The sequence below is a fragment of the Bufo bufo genome, chromosome 7, assembly GCF_905171765.1.
Source record: "Bufo bufo chromosome 7, aBufBuf1.1, whole genome shotgun sequence".
NCBI lineage: Eukaryota > Metazoa > Chordata > Amphibia > Anura > Bufonidae > Bufo > Bufo bufo.
Window position 1 is genome coordinate 211,034,548 of NC_053395.1, and position 20,173 is coordinate 211,054,720.

The following is a 20,173-nucleotide window of genomic DNA, read 5'->3' on the forward strand; positions in this document are numbered from 1 at the left end:
AAAATCTAATATATGAGCAAAAACCAGCTTATCTTTAACTCGAGTACTGAAACCATAAACACAAAGGAAATTTATTATGACTCACACACAACAGGAAATATTTACTGGTCTCACTTGCTATAATTTCATTTACGATAATATTTTGTTTTATTTTACTGGAAATAAATGTTAAAAATGCCAAGGCAATGACTGAGAAATGAATTTTTATTTTAATTAAATGTATTAAAAAGACAATGATATCAAAACAAAAATAAAACTGTATTTCCTTAAAAAAAACAAAAAAAAAACAAAAAAAAAACCTAACATAATTTTTTAAAAGAAAATACAGGTAATAGCATTCATAAAATTTTGGACATGTGGCCAGGGATCATGTTGTCTGCTGCTGCTTCTTTGAGCCACATTTTCTAGTGATGAATTACAAAATGTGATGTTTTGTTTACTGCTTCATGACGATAAAATCAGATCAGACGTGCACAACGGTCAGGAGTAATTCTTGACCATTCCTCTTTACAGAACTGTTTCAGTTCAGCAATATTCTTGGGATGTCTGGTGTGAATCGCTTTCTTGAGGTCATGCCACAGCATCTCAATCGGGTTGAGGTCAGGACTCTGACTGGGTCGCTCCAGAAGGCGTATTTTCTTCTGTTTAAGCCATTTTGTTGTTGATTTACTTCTATGCTTTGGGTCGTTGTCCTGTTGCAACACCCATCTTCTGTTGAGTTTCAGATGGTGGACAGATGGCCTTAAGTTCTCCTGCAAAATGTCTTGATAAACTTGGGAATTCATTTTTCCTTCGATGATAGCTATCCGCCCAGGCCCTGATGCAGCAAAGCAGCCCCAAACCATGATGCCCCCACCACCATACTTCACAGTTGGGATGAGGTTTTGATGTTGGTGTGCTGTGCCTCTTTTTCTCCACACATAGTGTTGTCTGTTTCTTCCAAACAACTCAACTTTGGTTTCATCTGTCCACAGAATATTTTGCCAGTACTGCTGTGGAACATCCAGGTGCTCTTGTGCAAACTGTAAACGTGCAGCAGTGTTATTTTTGGACAGCAGTGGCTTCCTCTGTGGTATCCTCCCATGAAATCCATTCTTGTTTAGTGTTTTACGTATCGTAGATTCGCTAACAGGAATGTTAGCATATGCCTAGAGTGTCTTTAGCTGACACTCTTGGATTCTTCTTCACCTCATTGAGAAGTCTGCGCTGTGCTCTTGAAGTCATCTTTACAGGACGGCCACTCCTAGGGAGAGTAGCAGCAGTGCTGAACTTTCTCTATTTATAGACAATTTGTCTTACCGTGGACTGATGAACAGCAAGGCTTTTGGAGATACTTTGATAACCCTTTCCAGCTTCATGCAAGTCAACAATTCTTAATCGTAGGTCTTCTGAGAGCTCTTTTGTGTGAGGCATCATTCACATCAGGCAATGCTTCTTGTGAAAAGCAAACCCAGAACTGGTGTGTGTTTTTTATAGGGCAGGGCAGCTGTAACCAACACCTCCAATCTCATCTCATTGATTGGACTCCAGTTGGCTGACACCTCACTCCAATTAGCTCTTGGAGATGTCATTAGTCTAGGGGTTCACATACTTTTTCCACCTGCACTGTGAATGTTTACATTGTGTGTTCAATAGAAACATGGTAACATTTAATTCTTTCTGTGTTATTAGTTTAAGCAGACTGTGATTGTCTATTGTTATGACTTAGATGAAGATCAGATCACATTTTATGACCAATTTGTGCAGAAATCCATATAATTCCAAAGGGTTCACATACTTTTTCTTGCAACTGTATTTCACACAGAATGTAAGAATACTGTACATTAGCTGTAGGGATTAGCGAACCCGCAGAAGTTCGGATTTGCCGGGTTCGGGACCTGAACTTGACCCCGAACCGAACCCTATTGAAGTCAATGAGGACCCGAACTTCACTTTATTATTTTCCTTTTTAACCCCTTTACGACTGCAATCTGTATATATACGTGATAGTTGCACATGCCCCGTGCAGCTACCACGTATATAAACGTTCTGGCAGCTCTTTAATCCAAGCGCTGCAAAGCGCTTGGATTAAAGCTTCTGCCCCTGCACTGCTGCTGTCACGGACAGCATACAGTGCAGTAATGCCAGCAAGGGACCAATCAGAGTGGCCCCTTGCCGGCAATCGATCCAATTGGTTAGTCTGTGCAGACTAACCAATTGGATCGAGGCAGTGTTAAAATGCCGGTTTCAGGCTCTGATCTGCGCTCTGCAGATCAGAGCCTGAAATCAGGTAATGTGTCCTGAAGCCCCCGATCTGTGCCCCCTTCTTGAAGCCCCCGATCTGTGCCCCCTTCTTGTCCTTGTCCTTCTTCTTATCCTTCCCCCGATGCGGTCCGCCCCCTCCTGCCCCGCTCTGTAATTTGTAAAATGCTTCCCCCCTCCCCTTTCCAGCGCTGCCCCCGATCGGTCCCCCTTCTGTGTGTGATGGCAGCGGCTCCATTCCTGAGCCGCCGCCATCAGCAGCGTGTCAGCGGCATCCATGGGGTTAATAAAGGGAGGGGGCTTCCTCTATCTCCCCCTTCAGGGCTGCTGCGATCGCAGCGCCAGATAGTTCCCATGGCAACCGGACGCTTTGCAAAGGCGTCCGGTTGCCATGGCATAGGCGTCCGGTGCTGCCACCTACAGGGCATCTGATTGTATTATACTCTGCAATGCAAGAGCATTGCAAAGTATAGTACAACCATCAGCCCCACTGGATCTTCAAGATCCAAGAGGGAACTGATAAAAAAAAAAAGTGAAAATAATAAAAGTAAAAATAAATAAATAAAAATTTAAAAAATAAATTGCCTTTTCCTATAAAAAACAAAAACAAAACACACATATTAGGTGTCACCGCGTCCGTAACGACCATCTCTATAAATATATCACATCATCAACCCAGTCCAATAAACACCATAAAAAATAAAATATAAAAACAGTGTAAAAAAATTAGCCATTTTTTTACAAATGTATTGCTGGCATTATCAATGGACTTTCCATTTACAGTCATGTGAAAAAATTAGGACACCCTTTGAAAGCATGTGGTTTTTTGTAACATTTTTAATAAATGGTTATTTCATCTCCGTTTCAACAATACAGAGAGATTAAAGTAATCCAACTAAACAAAGAAAACTGAAGAAAAGTCTTTTCAAGATCTTCTGTAAATGTCATTCTACAAAAATGCCTATTCTAACTGAGGAAAAAGATAGGACACCCTTGCCCCTAATAGCGAGTGTTACCTCCTTTGGCTGAAATAACTGCAGTGAGACGGTTCTTGTAGCCATCTACCAGTCTTCGACATCGGTCTGAGGAAATTTTACCCCACTCCTCAATGCAGAACTTTTTCAGCTGTGAGATGTTTGAGGGGTTTCTTGCACGTACAGCCCTTTTCAAGTCACCCCACAGCATCTCAATGGGATTCAAATCTGGACTTTGACTTGGCCATTCCAGGACTCTCCATTTCTTCTTTTTCAGCCAATCTTTGGTTGATTTACTAGTATGTTTTGGGTCATTGTCATGTTGCATGGTCCAGTTCCGCTTCAGCTTTAATTTTCTAACTGATGGTCTCACATGTTCTTCAAGCACCTTCTGATACACAGTAGAATTCATCGTGGATTCTATGATGGTGAGCTGACCAGGTCCTGCTGCAGCAAAGCAGCCCCAAACCATGACACTTCCACCTCCATGCTTCACAGTTGGTATGAGGTTCTTTTCTTGGAATGCTGTGTTTGGTTTACGCCAAACATGTCCTCTGCTGTTGTGTCCAAATAATTCAATTTTGGACTCATCTGTCCAAAGAACATTATTCCAGAAGTCCTGGTCTTTGTCAACTTTATCTCTGGCAAATGTCAGTCTGGCCTCGATGTTTCTCTTGGAAAGCAAAGGTTTCCTCCTTGCACACCTCCCATGCAAGTTAAACTTGTACAGTCTCTTTCTGATTGTAGAGGCATGTACTTCTACATCAACAGTAGCCAGAGCCTGCTGTAGTTCTCGAGATGACACTTTAGGGTTTTTGGAGACCTCTTTTAGCATCTTGCGGTCTGCTCTTGGGGTGAACTTGCTGGGGCGACCAGTCCTGGGCATGTTGGCAGTTGTTTTGAAAGCCCTCCACTTGTAGACTATCTTCCGGACAGTGGAATGGCTGATTTCAAAATCTTTTGAGATCTTTTTAAATCCCTTCCCAGACTCATAGGCTGCTACAATCTTTTTTCTGAAGTCCTCTGACAGCTCTTTTGCTCTCACCATGGTGCTCACTCTCACTTCAACAGTCAGGAGCACACCAAACTAAATGTCTGAGGTTTAAATAGGGCAAGCCTCATTCAACATGCAGAGTAACGATCTACTAATTATGTGCACCTGGTGTGAGATCTGAGCCAATTTAAGAGGGAATACATGTGAGGGTGTCCTATCTTTTTCCTCAGTTAGAATAGGCATTTTTGTAGAATGACATTTAAAGAAGATCTTGAAAAGACTTTTCTTCAGTTTTCTTTGTTTAGTTGGATTACTTTAATCTCTCTGTATTGTTGAAACGGAGATGAAATAACCATTTATTAAAAATGTTACAAAAAACCACATGCTTTCAAAGGGTGTCCTAATTTTTTCACATGCCTGTATATTAAAGGGGTTATCCGAAAGTCCCCCTTATGCCAGGCCCCCAACACTGAATATACTTACCTAGATCACTGCTCCCTGCGCTGCTCCTGGTCCCTGCATCGCCGCTGCTTCTTCTTCTCGTGCGCACATGGAAACATCCATTGTCGGGGTGGGGTGGGGGGGCATCCAATGGCAGGCGGGGACGAGCCTCCCTAGCGTCAAAAATTCCAGAAAATTCAAGACCTTCTTTCCATAACCTCTTTAACTTGTCCTTCAGTGGTCTTCAAATATTCTACAGATGTAGTAAAGTTAACACACACAGTTTCTGAATCATACTGATCTTATACATACATTTTAGATGGCAGGTGAACCATTAACATATACCTCCAGGTAAAAACAAGTTTTCAGAGGTGAATAGTAAGGGTGAATATAAGAAACTTTGTAATATGCTTTATTAAATAATTATGCTTCCTTCTGGGCTTCTCAGGGTGTTTTCTTCGTCTTTCCCTTAACTTAGCGTCTTATTTCTAATAGCTCCAGTAGCACCCACAAAAGTCTATACAGAGAGGAGGGGATGAGGGGCCGTTTGCTAGCTATTAAGTGATGTATTACCTCACTCTGAACAGTGGTAGAGCCTTATCTTACCAAATATAGTAGAGTCAAAAGTGCTAAGAGTAGCAGAGCTACAAACAGCAGTCTCAAACAGCAGCCTCCTCCTCACCCTCCTCTCTCTACAGACATCAATGTTAAAAGCAGGATAGAGCAAGGCAGCCTTGATAAAAGCAGATTGATGCATTTTTATTTAACAAAAATACATTACAATGTTTCTAATAAGGACCTGTACTAGTCATTTATGGAAACCCGTTTTATAACTGGAAGTCCGTTTTAAAAGGGTTGGCCAATATAGAAAAATATTTCCCAATACCTCATAATGTACAATTATTTATCAAATTATAAGTTAGCCCGCCATGCAACAGAAGACCTCTGGGTTCTCTTCTGTGGGCTAGGTAATCTCCTAGGCACCTTGGCTACTGTGTCCATAGGGTGAAAGTTGGTAGCCAGGGATGAGCAAATCGACTTCGGATGAAACATCCAAAGTCGATTTGCATAAAACTTTGTTCCAATACTGTAAGGAGCAGGAGCTCCATACAGTATTAGAATGTATTGGCTCCGATGAGCTGAAGTTATTGCTTTGCGAAATCTCGCGAGACTTCGCGCAATAACTTCATAAATTTATTTGTACCGTAAAAAAACATTTCTCGGGTTCGGTTCTAAGGTACCACTTATCGGCGCCAATACATTCTAATACTGTACGGAGCCCCTGCTCCGTACAGTATTAGAACAAAGTTTTATGAGAATCGACTTCGGATGTTTCATCCGAAGTCGATTCACTTATCCCTAATGGTAGCAATGACATAATTTTCCCACGCCACCTCTTTCTGTGCTGTAAGCAGTAAGGAATAAAACATTCTATATATTACACAATGGCCAATGGTTAGTACATGTATTTTAGCAAATAAGCTATAGCAGACTACTGTTAAAAAGAGTCATTAGTGAGAATATCAATTATTCTGTGTTGCTATACAAAACAATATAACTACTAGCAAATCAAATACAGATGTCCATGCGGCAAGACGAGAACAAACTATGTCCATGTGGCAAGATGAGGACAGTTTGGGAATGTGTCTCGACACATGCTTTAATAACCCTTCAGCCAGGGTAAAAACTAAACCACACAAAAAATTGTATTATGGGAGCTCAGATTTGCCATTAGGAAGTGTGTTCATTGACCTGGTATCATATCATCTTGTTCTAATAGCAACCAACAGAATTATGAATACAGCTCTAGAGTATGATTCAGGCTTTAAATCAGTACAATACATTGTATTTACAAAGTGTTTCAACTGATAATCTGAGTGCCATTTACAGTCTCACTGAGATGCAAAAAATGTCTTCAACTCACAACTATTGACCCATATTTTATAATACAGGCATAACTATGCAAAAATATTACATAGCAATTTATATTTAATGCTAGAATTATACGGATATTATAGGAATGGCTTCTTAATGCATTCATCCACCTTGAAGACTCTACATCTTTCCTCTATCTTTTGAAATCAAATAATTGTAACTAGAAAAGGATGTAATGCAGTTTCCATAACGGTAAAAATTCATTTTTAGGAAATGAGAACTGTTCTGTTTATCAAAAGAAATCTATGAATTGATCTGACAGAAATTACCGGTAAATGTATCGGTTTGGAGGAAATTGGTTGGGGGAGGGTTGTCTGTCTTTATAGTTAAACATTTTTACCTTTCATTTACTATAATAATATATTGCAATCTACATTATATTCCTCCGTGCCCACAGTCATAGAATAGAAAGCTTTGAAGAGGTATTAAACCCTTGGGACTTTTCATGTTTAATTGGTTAACAACACTGAATGGAAAAGGAATTATATTTTCATTCATTTCTGATATTTAAGGACTCTATACTGACAGGGAGTGTTCCACAGGATTGGGCCATAGCAAATGTGGTACCAATATTCAAAAAGGGTCCAAAAACAGAGCCCAGAAACTATAGGCCGGTAAGTTTAACATCTGGTGTGGGTAAATTGTTTGAAGGTTTTATAAGAGATGCTATCTTGGAGGATCTCAATAAAAACAAGCAAATAACATCATATCAACATGGCTTCATGAGGGATCGGTCATGTCAAACTAATTCAATCAGTTTCTATGAGGAGGTAAGTTCTAGACTTGACAGTGGCGAATCAATGGATGTCGTATATCTGGACTTCTCCAAAGCATTTGACACTGTAACACATAAAAGGTTGGTATATAAAATTAGAATGCTAGGACTGGGAGAAAATGTCTGTATGTGGGTAGTGATGAGCATAAGGGGCAATATTCAAATTCGCGATATTTTGTAAATATTTGGTTGAATATTTGTCATATGTTAAACTTACCGGCCTATAGTTTCCGGGCTCTGTTTTTTTTTACCCTTTTCGAATATTGGTACCACATTTGCTATGGCCCAATCCTGTGGAACACTCCCTGTCAGTATAGAGTCCTTAACCGCTTCACGTCCGCCCATAGACTATAAACGTCCTATGGGTGGACGTCTATTTCTGACAGCACGTTTTAGAACGTCCTGTCAGAAATAGCAGCTGCACGCTAATCGTGCAGCTGCTGATCGGGTTGCCCGCTGTCAGTGACAGCAGGGCAACCCTAAGACAAGGCAGGGACAGTTCCCAGGTGTCCCTGCCTTCACGATCGCTGCAGACACAGCGCTCACCGAGCGCTGTGTCTGCAGAGAAGGAAGCGCTGTGCGCTTCCTGTTCCGGTCCGGCGGTCATGTGACCGCCGTGACCGGAGTGTGCAGGAGCTGTGTGAGGTCTCTCAGAGACCTCGATCAGCCCTGCTCTGAGGCTGTACAGCGCAGGATTGCTGCTGTACAGCCTCTCTAGGGGTGCATTTGTCCTATAACTGGGGCTACTATGTCAGCCCCAGTTACAGGAGAAATCAACAGTGAAAAAAAAAAGAAAAAGTGAAGTAAATGTCCCCCAGAGGTCTTGTATGACCTTATGGGGGACGAAAAGTGTAAAAAAAATAAAAATAAATAAAGGGTTGAAAAAATAAAATAAAATAAAGTTTCACATGTAAAAAAAAAAAAAGTTCCCAAGTAAGGAATAAAAAAAAAAAATAGAAAAAATAAAATAAAATAGACATATTTGGTATTGCCGCGTCCGTAAAAACCAGCTCTATAAAAATATCACATGACCTAACCCCTCGGGTGAACACCGTAAAAAAAAAAAAAAAAACTGTCAAAACAAGCAATTTTTGTCACCTTGCATCACAAAAGGTGCAACACCAAGTGATCAAAAACGCGTATGTCCCACAAAATAGTACCAATAAAACCGTCACCTCATCCCGCAAAAAATGAGCCCCTACATAAGAAAATCTCTCAAAAAATAAAAAAACTATAGCTCTTAGAACATGGAGACACTAAAACATCATATTTTTGGTTTCAAAAATGCTATTATTGTGTTAAAGTGAAACAAATAAAAAAAAGTATACATATTAGGTATTGCCGCGTCCGTAAAAACCAGCTCTATAAAAATATCAGATGATCTAACCCCTCGGGTGAACACCGTAAAAATAAAAAAATAAAAACTGTGTCAAAACAAGCAATTTTTGTCACCTTGCATCACAAAAGGTGCAACACCAAGTGATCAAAAATGCGTATGTCCCACAAAATAGTACCAATAAAACCGTCACCTCATCCCGCAAAAAATGAGCCCCTACATAAGAAAATCTCTCAAAAAATAAAAAAAACTATAGCTCTCAGAACATGGACACATTAAAACATAATTTTTTTGTTTCAAAAATGCTATTATTGTGTAAAACTTTAATAAATGAGAAAAAGTATACATATTAGGTATCACCACGTCCGTAACAATCTGCTCTATAAAAATGTCACTTGATTGAACCCCTCAGGTGAACGCTGTAAAAATAAATAAATAGAAACTGTGCTAAAACAACCAATTTTTTGGTCACCTTGCCCCATAAAGTGTTATAATGAATGATCAAAAAATCATATGTACCCAAAAATAGTACTAATAAAACTGGCACCTTATCCCCTAGTTTCCAAAATGAGGTCACTTCTTGGGAGTTTCTACTGTAAGGGTGCATCAGGGGGCTTCAAATGGGACATGGCATCTAAAAACCATGTGGAGTTCCTTTTCTTCTGCGCCCTGCCGTGTGCCCATACAGCAGTTTATGACCACATGTGGGGTGTTTCTGTAAACCGCAGAATCTGGGTAATAAATATTGAGTTTTGTTTGGCTGTTAACCATCGATGTGTTAAAGAAAAAAATTGATTAAAATGGAAAATCTGCCAAAAAAGTCAAATTTAAAAATTTGATCTCCATTTTCCTTTAATTCTTGTGGAACGCCTAAAGGGTTAACAAAGTTTGTAAAATCGGTTTTGAATACCTTGAGGGGTGTAGTTTCTACAATGGGGTCATTTATGGGGGTATCCACTATGTAGGCCCCACAAAGTGACTTCATACCTGAACTGGTCCTTAAAAAGTGGGTTTTGGCAATTTTCTTAAAAATTTGAAGAATTGCTTCTAAACTTCTAAGCCTTCTAACGTCCTAAAAAAATAAAATGACATTTCCAAAATGATGCCAACATAAAGTAGACATATGGGGAATGTTAAATAATAAATATTTTATGAGGTATCACTTTCTGTTTTAAAAGCAGAGAAATTGAAATTTAGAAAATTGCGAATTTTTCAAATTTTTGGGTAAATTTAGGATTTTTTCATAAATAAAGGTGAAATATTTTGACTCAAATTTATGACTATCATGAAGTACAATGTGTCACGAGAAAACAATCTCTGAATGACTTGGATAAATAAAGGCGTTCCAAAGTTATTACCACATGAAGTGAGATATGTTAGTTTTGCAAAATTTGGCCTGGTCAGGAAGGGGGCAAAGGGCCCAGATGGGAAGTGGTTAAATATCAGAAATGAATGAAAATATAATTCCTTTTCCATTCAGTGTTGTTAACCAATTAAACATGAAAAGTCCCAAGGGTTTAATACCTCTTCAAAGCTTTCTATTCTATGACTGTGGGCACGGCGGAATATAATGTAGATTGCAATATATTTTTATAGTAAATGAAAGGTACAAAATGTTTAACTATAAAGACAGACAACCCTCCCCCAACCAATATCGTCTTTTTTCTAAAGTGAATAGCCCTAATTTAAATAAACTTTCAGGGTACTGTAGTCCACCCATTCCAGTTATTACTTTAGTCGCCTTCCTCTGAACCCTCTCCAGCTCTGCTATGTCTGCCTTGTTCACAGGAGCCCAGAACTGTACACAGTACTAAATGTGTGGTCTGACTAGTGATTTGTAAAGTGGTAGGACTATGCCCCTTTTGATGCAACCCATTATCTTATTGCCCTTGGCAGCAGCTGCCTGACACTGGTTTCTGCAGCTTTGTTTGCTGTTCACTAAAATTCCTATGTCCTTTTCCATGTCAGTGTTACCCAGTGTTTTACTATTTAGTATGTACGGGTGACTTGCATTATTCCTTCCCATGTGTGTAACCTTACTGTCACGGACGTTCCCGTGGCAGATACCAGGAGATCGGAGAGAGTTAAATTGACAATTTCACTGTGGATTATTGTATCTGTGTTTTGGTGAATGCCACACCCCTTGCTTCAGGTGTTGCTTGTTGGTAATTTACTTTTCCCATAAGTAGCTGCTTCTCACTCTTGGAGGTGCAGTTTATAGATTTTTTTCCTGCCTTCTAACTAGCTGGTCGGTTGTACTCTGTGGTGCTTCTGGAGTTGCCAGTTTTCTACTTTCAGATAAGTCTTGTCTTTTCTTATAGTTTTGTGTTTGTTATATTCCCTGTTGTTTGTATCTGGTATACAAATCAACACGAAAAAAGTTCCAGCACTCACGTTTTCTTTGGTAGCTTAAAATAATCTTTATTCAGGCAGTAGAAACAATATACAGTGGATATTGAAATTGGAGATAGGCACAACCAAATATTTGGTTCACTTGGAATAACAATTATTTATTCAACATCAAATAGAATACTATAACATCTATATTAAAAAATATGTGGCGGTCAAAAGCAATAAAACATCAATAAAACACTAAAACAAGGAGATGAATTGAGTCACCAGATGGTGATATGAAGCAAGGGGTGTGGCATTCACCAAAACACAGACACAATAATCCACAGTGAAATTGTCAATTTAACTCTCTCCGATCTCCTGGTATCTGCAACGGGAACGTCCGTGACAGTAAGGTTATGCACATGGGAAGGAATAATGCAAGTCACCCGTACATACTAAATGGTAAAACACTGGGTAACACTGACATGGAAAAGGACAAAGGAATTTTAGTGAACAGCAAACAAAGCTGCAGAAACCAGTGTCAGGCAGCTGCTGCCAAGGGCAATAAGATAATGGGTTGCATCAAAAGGGGCATAGATGCCCGTGATGAGAACATAGTCCTACCACTTTACAAATCACTAGTCAGACCACACATGGAGTACTGTGTACAGTTCTGGGCTCCTGTGAACAAGGCAGACATAGCAGAGCTGGAGAGGGTTCAGAGGAGGGCGACTAAAGTAATAACTGGAATGGGTGGACTAAAGTACCCTGAAAGTTTATTTAAATTAGGATTATTCACTTTAGAAAAAAGACGACTCAGGGGAGATCTAATAACTATGTATAACTATATCAGGGGTCAGTACAGAGATCTCTCCCATCATCTTTTTATCCCCAGAACTGTAACTGTGACGAGGGGACATCCTCTGGAGGAAAGAAGGTTTGTACACAAACATAGAAGAGGATTCTTTACAGTAAGAGCAGTGAGACTATGGAACTCTCTGCCTGAGGAGGCGGTGACGGTGAGTTCACTAATAGAGCTCAAGAGGGGCCTGGATGTATTTCTGGAGTGTAATTATATTACAGGCTATAGCTACTAGAGAGGGGTCGTTGATCCAGGGAGTTATTCTGTTTGCCTGATTGGAGTCGGGAAGGAATTTTTTCCCCTAAAGTTGGCAAAATTGACTTCTACCTCACAGGAGTTTTTTTTGTCTACCGCTAGATCAACTTGCAGGATAACAGGCTGAACTTGATGGACAGAGGGCTTTTTTCAGCCTTATAAACTATGTTACTATGTTCATTAAAATGTCAAATAGTCCCCATCCTATTCTACATCTGATCCAGGCAAACATTGAAGTAAGAAAAAAAAAAAAAAAATGTTTCAGTACTTTTAATAATTCATAAAATACAGTAGGACAGAGATATACTCTAGGTGCAGGTCCATATATTCGACATATTTCACATACCGTATTTTTCGCCCCATAAGATGCACTTTTTCCCCCCCAAAAGTGGGGGAAAACTTCCCCTGCGTCTTATGGGGTGAATGCTGGCAATTTACATCGCAGTCTGCGATGCCCCATTCACTTTAATGGCAGGCGAACCTGAAAAACCTTCAGCTCATATTTGCAGCCACCAAATACTTACAAGAAGTGCACGAATAGTCCCACAACATGGACAGTGACATACTAGAGGGGGATAAATGCCAAAAATTCCCACCAAAAATATGTATTTTAATCATGGGCCATTTGTATGCATCCTAAAGGGAAATTCTCAAAAATGTGCCCTGCTGGAGCCTAGAAATTTTTTATTTTATGTCATGGGAATACGGGCCCTAAAAATTAGGCATTCACTGTACAGAAAAGATCAAGTGATTATGTAGCTGGAGGTATATTAGACGGTCATTGGATAACAATTTTACTGCAGGCCAGTGGAGTACAGGCACCAAACATTAGGCATTCGCTGCACAGAAAAGGCATTTTAGGCCTCTGTATTTACATAAGACAGGAACGATTCTTTTTTCTGGGTGGTGGCGGATATGTATGGGCTGGCATGAGTAAATTCAATTAAATGTGGTCGTCACAGGTGTTGAATTCCTCCAAGATCCATGCCTCATTCATTTTTAGAAATGTGAGGTAGTCCACACTGTCGTGAGCTAGGCGAGTGCGCTTATCGGTCACGATCCCCCCTGCTGCGCTGAACATCCTTTTGGACAGGACACTCGACGAAAGGCAAGCCAAGAGTTCCATTGCAAATTGTGCCAGCTGTGGCCACAGGTCAAGCCTGCACACCCAGTAGTCCAGGGGTTACTCGCTTCTCAGAGCGTCCACATCGGCCGTTAACCCGATGTAGTCGGACACCTGTCGGTCTTGGCGTTCCCTGAGGCTGGATCCGGAGAATGATCTCATATCCGAAGTGACCAACACATCTTCAAACCGCCCTCTTCTTGCATGCGCGGTAGGATTGGTACCGGCAACTGTTTCTCTGTGGGTGAAAATTCCTCTGCCAGCACCCCCAACAGCAGAATGCAGCATGTCTTGCAGCAAGGCCTGGACATGCTGCATTCTGACAGCCCTCTGTGATGCTGGTAACATGTCCGCCATTTTGTGTTTGTACCGGGGGTCCAAGTGCGTTGCCACCCAGTTCTGGTCCTTGCCCTTTATGCATTTTATACTGGAGTACCTCTTCAAACACTGGAGCATGAAGTGCACTAAATTAACCTGGCTCCTGCTCATCTCCCAGGAGAATGTCGTCCTTGGTCTCCTCCCCCCATCAACGGACAACACCAGGGATGCCCAAAACGTTTAAAGCCTTCTCTACTTGCTTCTCCTCCTCCCCCCAGGCACTATCCTCCTCTGACTCCTCTTCAGACTCCTGCTGACTTGTCTCAGATGGAGTAGCCCCCCATGGAAATTCATTCAGCATTGCGACTTACTCATCTTCCAGCTCCTGCTCCTCGACGGCTTGATCAATGACACGACACAATGCATGCTCCAGAAAGAAGGAGTAAGGCACAATGTCACTGATGGCGCCCTGGCTGCAACTGACCAGTTTGGTGATCTCATCAAATGGTCACAAAAGTTTGCATGTGTTGCGCATGAGCAGTCACTGGAGCGGTGAAAAGAAACCAAACTCCCCAGAGCTCCCCACCTGCCCTGCTGTAGAGTTCGTACAGGTATTCGTTAACGGCAGGTTTCTGCCGTTAACGAACATATACAAGATGGAGTTCCAGCGCATCGGGCTGTCACAAATCAGATGTCTGACGGGCAGGTGGTGTCGCCGCTGAAAGTCAGCAAGGCGAGTCATGGCCGTGTAAGATCTTCTAAAATGGCCAGACGTCCTGGTCCCCGTGGTATTTGGCAATGAATCGCTGCACGACTAAGTGCCTGGTGCACCTGCTCGACCCCTACCACGGAATGGCCTGCCTCTTCCTCTGCCTGTCATTTTTAAAATGACCCTGTGCCTAAGTCCCTATAAAAGAGCACTATTTGTGGAAGCAGGTATAATGCAGGCCTCAATCGATATTTAGTGGAAGCCGGTATATCAATCTCCTCTATCAGTATTTTGTGGAAACAGGTATATAGAACCTCATAATGAGTATTTGGTGGAAGCAGATATATCAAACCCCTTAATCAATATTTGGTGGAAGCCAGTGTATCGCAGGCCTCAATCAATATTTGGTAGAAACCGGTATATCAATCCCCTCTATCAGTATTTTATGGAAACAGGTATATAGAACCCCTTCATGAGTATTTGCTGGAAGCCGGTATATTAAAACCCTTAATCTATATTTGGTGGAAGCCGGTATATCAATCCCCTCTATCAGTATTTTGTGGAAACAGGTATATAGAACCCCTTAATGAGTATTTGGTGGAAGTTAGTATATCAAACCCCTTAATCAATATTTGGTGGAAGCCAGTGTATCGCAGGCCTCAATCAATATTTGGTGGAAGCCAGTATATCAATCCCCTCTATCAGTATTTTGTGGAAACAGATATATTGAACCCCTTCATGAGTATTTGCTGGAAGCTGGTAAATCAAACACCTTAATCAATATTTAGTGGAAGCCAGTGTATCACAGGCCTCAATCAATATTTAGTGGAAGCCGGTATATCAATCCCCTTTATCAGTATTTTGTGGAAACAGATATATTGAACCCCTTCATGAGTATTTGCTGGAAGCTGGTATATCAACCCCCTTAATCAAAATTTGGTGGAAGCCGGTGTATCAAAGGCCTCAATCAATATTTGGTGGAAGCCGGTATATTAATCCCCTCTATCAGTATCTTGTGGAAACAGGTATATAGAACCCCTTAATGAGTATTTGGTGGAAGCAGATATATCAAACCCCTTAATCAATATTTGGTGGAAGCCAGTGTATCGCAGGCATCAATCAGTATTTGGTGAAAGCAGGAATATTAATCCTCTCTATCAATATATTGTGGAAACAGGTATATAGAACCCCTTAATGAGTATTTGCTGGAAGCTGGTATTTCAAACCCCTTAATCAATATTTGGTGGAAATCGGTATATCGCAGGCCTCAATCAATATTTGGTGGAAGCCGGTATATTAATCCCCTCTATCAGTATTTTGTGGAAACAGGTATATAGAACCCTTAATGAGTATTTGGTGGAAGCGAATAAATTAAACCCCTTAATCAATATTTAGTGGAAGCCGGTATATCAATCCCCTCTATCAGTATTTTGTGGAAACAGATATATTGAACCCCTTCATGAGTATATGCTGGAAGCTGGTATATCAAACCCCTTAATCAATATTTGGTGGAAGCCGGTATATCAATCCCCTCTATCAGTATATTGTGGAAACAGGTATATAGAACCCCTTAATGAGAATTTGCTGGAAGCTGGTATATCAAACCCCTTAATCAATATTTGGTAGAAGCTGGTGTATCGCAGGCCTTAATCAATATTTGGTGGAAGCCGGTATATTAATCCCCTCTATCAGTATTATAGAACCCTTAATGAGTATTTGGTGGAAGCAAATAAATCAAACCCCATAATCAATATTTGATGGAAGCTAGTATATCAATCCCCTCTATCAGTATTTTGTGCAAACAGGAATATAGAACCCCTTAATGAGTATTTGTTGGAAGCAGGTATATCAAACCCCTTAATCAGTATTTTGTAGAAGCAGGTATTTCGCACCACTTAATCAGTTTTTTGGGGGGCAACAGGTATATCACACCACACTACTGCTGCACAATACAAATGCACTATAATATACTTTCTATTTTAGAAGGTATATTATAGGTATATCACACCCCTCAATCAGTTTTTTTTTTTGGGTGGTGCAACAGGTATATCACACCAGTTGCAATTAGTTATTCCAATAGCGTTTGTCTATCTATATAGCTGCGGTATCTCAGCAGAACTGCACACAACTTCTGCACAATACAAATGCACTATAATATACTTTCTATGGTAGAAAGTATATTATAAGTAAATCACACCCCTCTGTATGTCACACCTATCGATAGTACACCTATACCAGTCCTTAAAAGGACTTTTGTGGCCCTATTAGCTAGCGTTTGGTGTCCCTAACAGTCTGTCCCTTCTCCACAAACCAACCTCTCCCTACACTGGCAAAACACAGAATGTAAAATGTTTGCCAGATCGAGTTTATTTATAGGGTAGGGGGTGTGACTATGTGCTGAAACATCTCAATTGACTGTCCTGTCCCACCTGATGGATGTGTCGTGGGTCAAAGTTCGGCGCTATGCCAAAAAATATAGCGTGTGCGAATATCGCCATATGTTCGAATTTTCGGCGACTCGTGAACGAGCAAAGTTCGCCGCGAATCTCTAATTTAAACTACTGTAAACATATAAAACATATGCCACCTACAAAAGCTCAGAGATCAGACTATATTTGTTATATAAAACATAAATGTTCTGAATAATTTACATCAAGATACAAATATCATAATAGAAACATCCTCTGAGATAGAATGTGACCACCCCACTAATAATCGTATATCTGCATGATACATATTGACCAGACTGTACTGACAAGACTGCAGTGACTGAACTATACTGACCAGGCTGTGCTGTACAAACGGTACTGACCAGGCTGTACTGACCAAAGTGTATGGACCAGACTGTACTGACCAGGCTGTATGGACAGGTCATACTGAGCACACTGTATTCACCAATCTATACTGACCAGGTAGTAAAGACCAGGCTGTACTGACCAGGCTATACTGACCAGACTGTACTAACCAGGCTGCTGTACTGACCAGGCTGTACTGACCAAACTGTATGGACCAGCCTGTACTGACTAGGCTGTATTGACCAGGTTGTATGGACAGGTCATACTGAGCACACTGTTTCGACCCGGCTATACTGATTAGGTGGTAATGACCAGGCTGTACTAACCAGACCATACTGAGTAAGCTATACTGACCAAACTATATGGACCACTCTGTACTGACCAGGCTATACTGACGAGATTATACTAAACAGAATGTACTTACCAGATTGTACAGAACAGGCGCAACTGACCAGAGCTAGTATAGAGTTGAAGTGTAACGCCAATAATAATAAAAGTTATTATATTGAAAAAGAAAAATGCAAACCAAGAAAGGAGAAGAATAAAATGGAGCAGAAAAATAAAAAGTGGAAAGAGAAGGAAAAAAAAAAAGATTTAGCGGATGAAGATAATAAAGAAGAGGAAGCAAAAGTAGAAGAAAAAGAAAATAGAGAAGAGGAAGCATAAAAAGAGGTGACGGAGGAAGAGGATGAAAAAGGAAAGAAGAAAATGAAGCTGAAGAAAAGATAGATAAGAGGAAAAGGAGCAAAAACAAGTAGGAAGGAAGAAAATAAAGTAGGGGATAAAATATAAATCAGGAGTAGAAAGTAGAGGAACAACACTCTGTATGACCCCTCAGTGCTCCAGATGGCGACCAAAATGGTCGCCAATGCGACTTAGAATTAGAAAATGGCGACAAGACTTTGTAGTCTTGTCGCCATTTGCGCCTAAACCCTCTGCTGCTCTGTCTCTTTAAGGCTGCGCGCCGGCTTTTTCTTCTGTGGTTCCTTTTACACTTAGCCGACGCTCTCTGGTGTCAGGAGAAAGCCCCGCCTACCCACTTCGCCATTGGCTGCCAGGTATAACCCGGGAACTACAATCTGCTGGTCTAGTTAGTAGGTGAGGAGAGCTCCTCCCACTGATTCGTCAGAGCTACCCGTTTACTGGAGACAAGTCGGGGAGCTCTGGAGTCCTGTGTTCACTCTGCGCCGTGCATTATAATTCATGTATAGTGTAATGCTCCCCCTGACACATTGCCTCAGGACTGTGCCTCTGCCGAGCATGATGCAGCCTCCACATACCAGGTAACGAGACTGACGAGCAGAGGCTGGGCTCTCTTTAATGGAATCTCTGTCTCCTCTGCCCTGAAATATGTCATGAAGCCGCTCAGTATAGATTTCATGCTGGCTCTGACACGGTGGTTTTAACTTTCAGCGCTGATGTCACATAGTAAGTCTGCCTTGTAGCTGAAGATGAATGGATCCTGTGAAACCTCCCACATGTCAGCAGTGTGATCTCCAGGTCAGGTTTAGACCATGTACTGCAGAGGCTGCTGGGGGGGGGGGGGGGTTGGGGGCTGTTGTTGAGTGGTTAATTATAACTACACTTTTTTTATGTATGTAATTCTGCTCTCCTGGAGATGTAACTTTTTTTTTTTTTTTTTTTTTTTGTATTTTACTATATCTTAAGTGTATTTTTATTTTATAGTACCCCTTTACAATCCTGGGTGCATCATAACTGCCATGTGTTACAGCAAAGAAGGGGTTTTCTCACACTGGGGTCCTCACCAGTCCATAGACCCAAGGGGCCACAGTGCTAGGTAAAGTGTCCCACTGAAGTTTTCTCTGAAAGGTGCCTCTGACAACCCCTACCGTGCTGGATACGGCCAGTGGGGCGGAGGTGACGTTCAGTCAGGAGTGTTTGCTGTGTTTGGGGACCTGGTGACAGTCCCTACAGTCAGCCGCCCTCTGCCCTGTCTGATCGTCCGGTCACAGCCATAGCCGCCCTCTGCCCTGTCTGATCGTCCGGTCACAGCCATAGCCGCCCTCTGCCCTGTCTGATCGTCCGGTCACAGCCATAGCCGCCCTCTGCCCTGTCTGATCGTCCGGTCACAGCCATAGCCACCCTCTGCCCTGTCTGATCGTCCGGTCACAGCCATAGCCGCCCTCTTCCTTGTCTGATAGTCCGGTCACAGCCATAGCCGCCCTCTTCCCTGTCTGATCGTCCGGTCACAGCCATAGCCGCCCTCTGCCCTGTCTGATCGTCCGGTCACAGCCATAGCCACCCTCTGCCCTGTCTGATCGTCCGGTCACAGCCATAGCCGCCCTCTGCCCTGTCTGATCGTCCGGTCACAGCCATAGCCGCCCTCTGCCCTGTCTGATAGTCCGGTCACAGCCATAGCCGCCCTCTGCCCTGTCTGATCGTCCGGTCACAGCCATAGCCGCCCTCTGCCCTGTCTGATAGTCCGGTCACAGTCACTGTATCGGGTGACGCCCCTCTTCAGGACTAAGGTCCTCATACACATTAGATGCCAGTGGCTGCACACATGGACTCCTGTCTGCTTCCCTTGCATTATGTTAAATGGTCATGTGATGCAAGGGAAGCAGATCTCCACTGTGACCAGTAATCGTCTTGATGGCACTGCAGTCTAACGTTTTCATAGAAAAACCCAAGACAAGCAGCGGAGGCTGGGAAGCGAATGAGCCAGGACCCAGCCCCTAGGGATTACCAACGTCAATCTGCCTAGTTTGACAGTGCCATCAAGACGATTACTGGTCACAGTGGAGATCTGCTTCCCTTGCATCACATGATAGGTCATGGGAATGAGTGCACAACCCCTTTTAACTGCGTGGGCTGTAACCTAGAAAACCCCATGCTCCTAGTCCTAAGCATCCCAGCTATATTATATGCATTTTAAATTTGGCGACTAAAAATTTCATTTGGCTCCTAAATTTTTCAGGTTAGGAGCCAATGGCTCCTTGATATTTTTTTTTGTCTGGAGCCCTGCCCCTGTTTCAGTTCACTATCATGTCGCTGAAATTAAAACTGGGTTTATTTTGTAAAATGTATAATTGCAGTAACACCTACTGTACCATCTGTTTC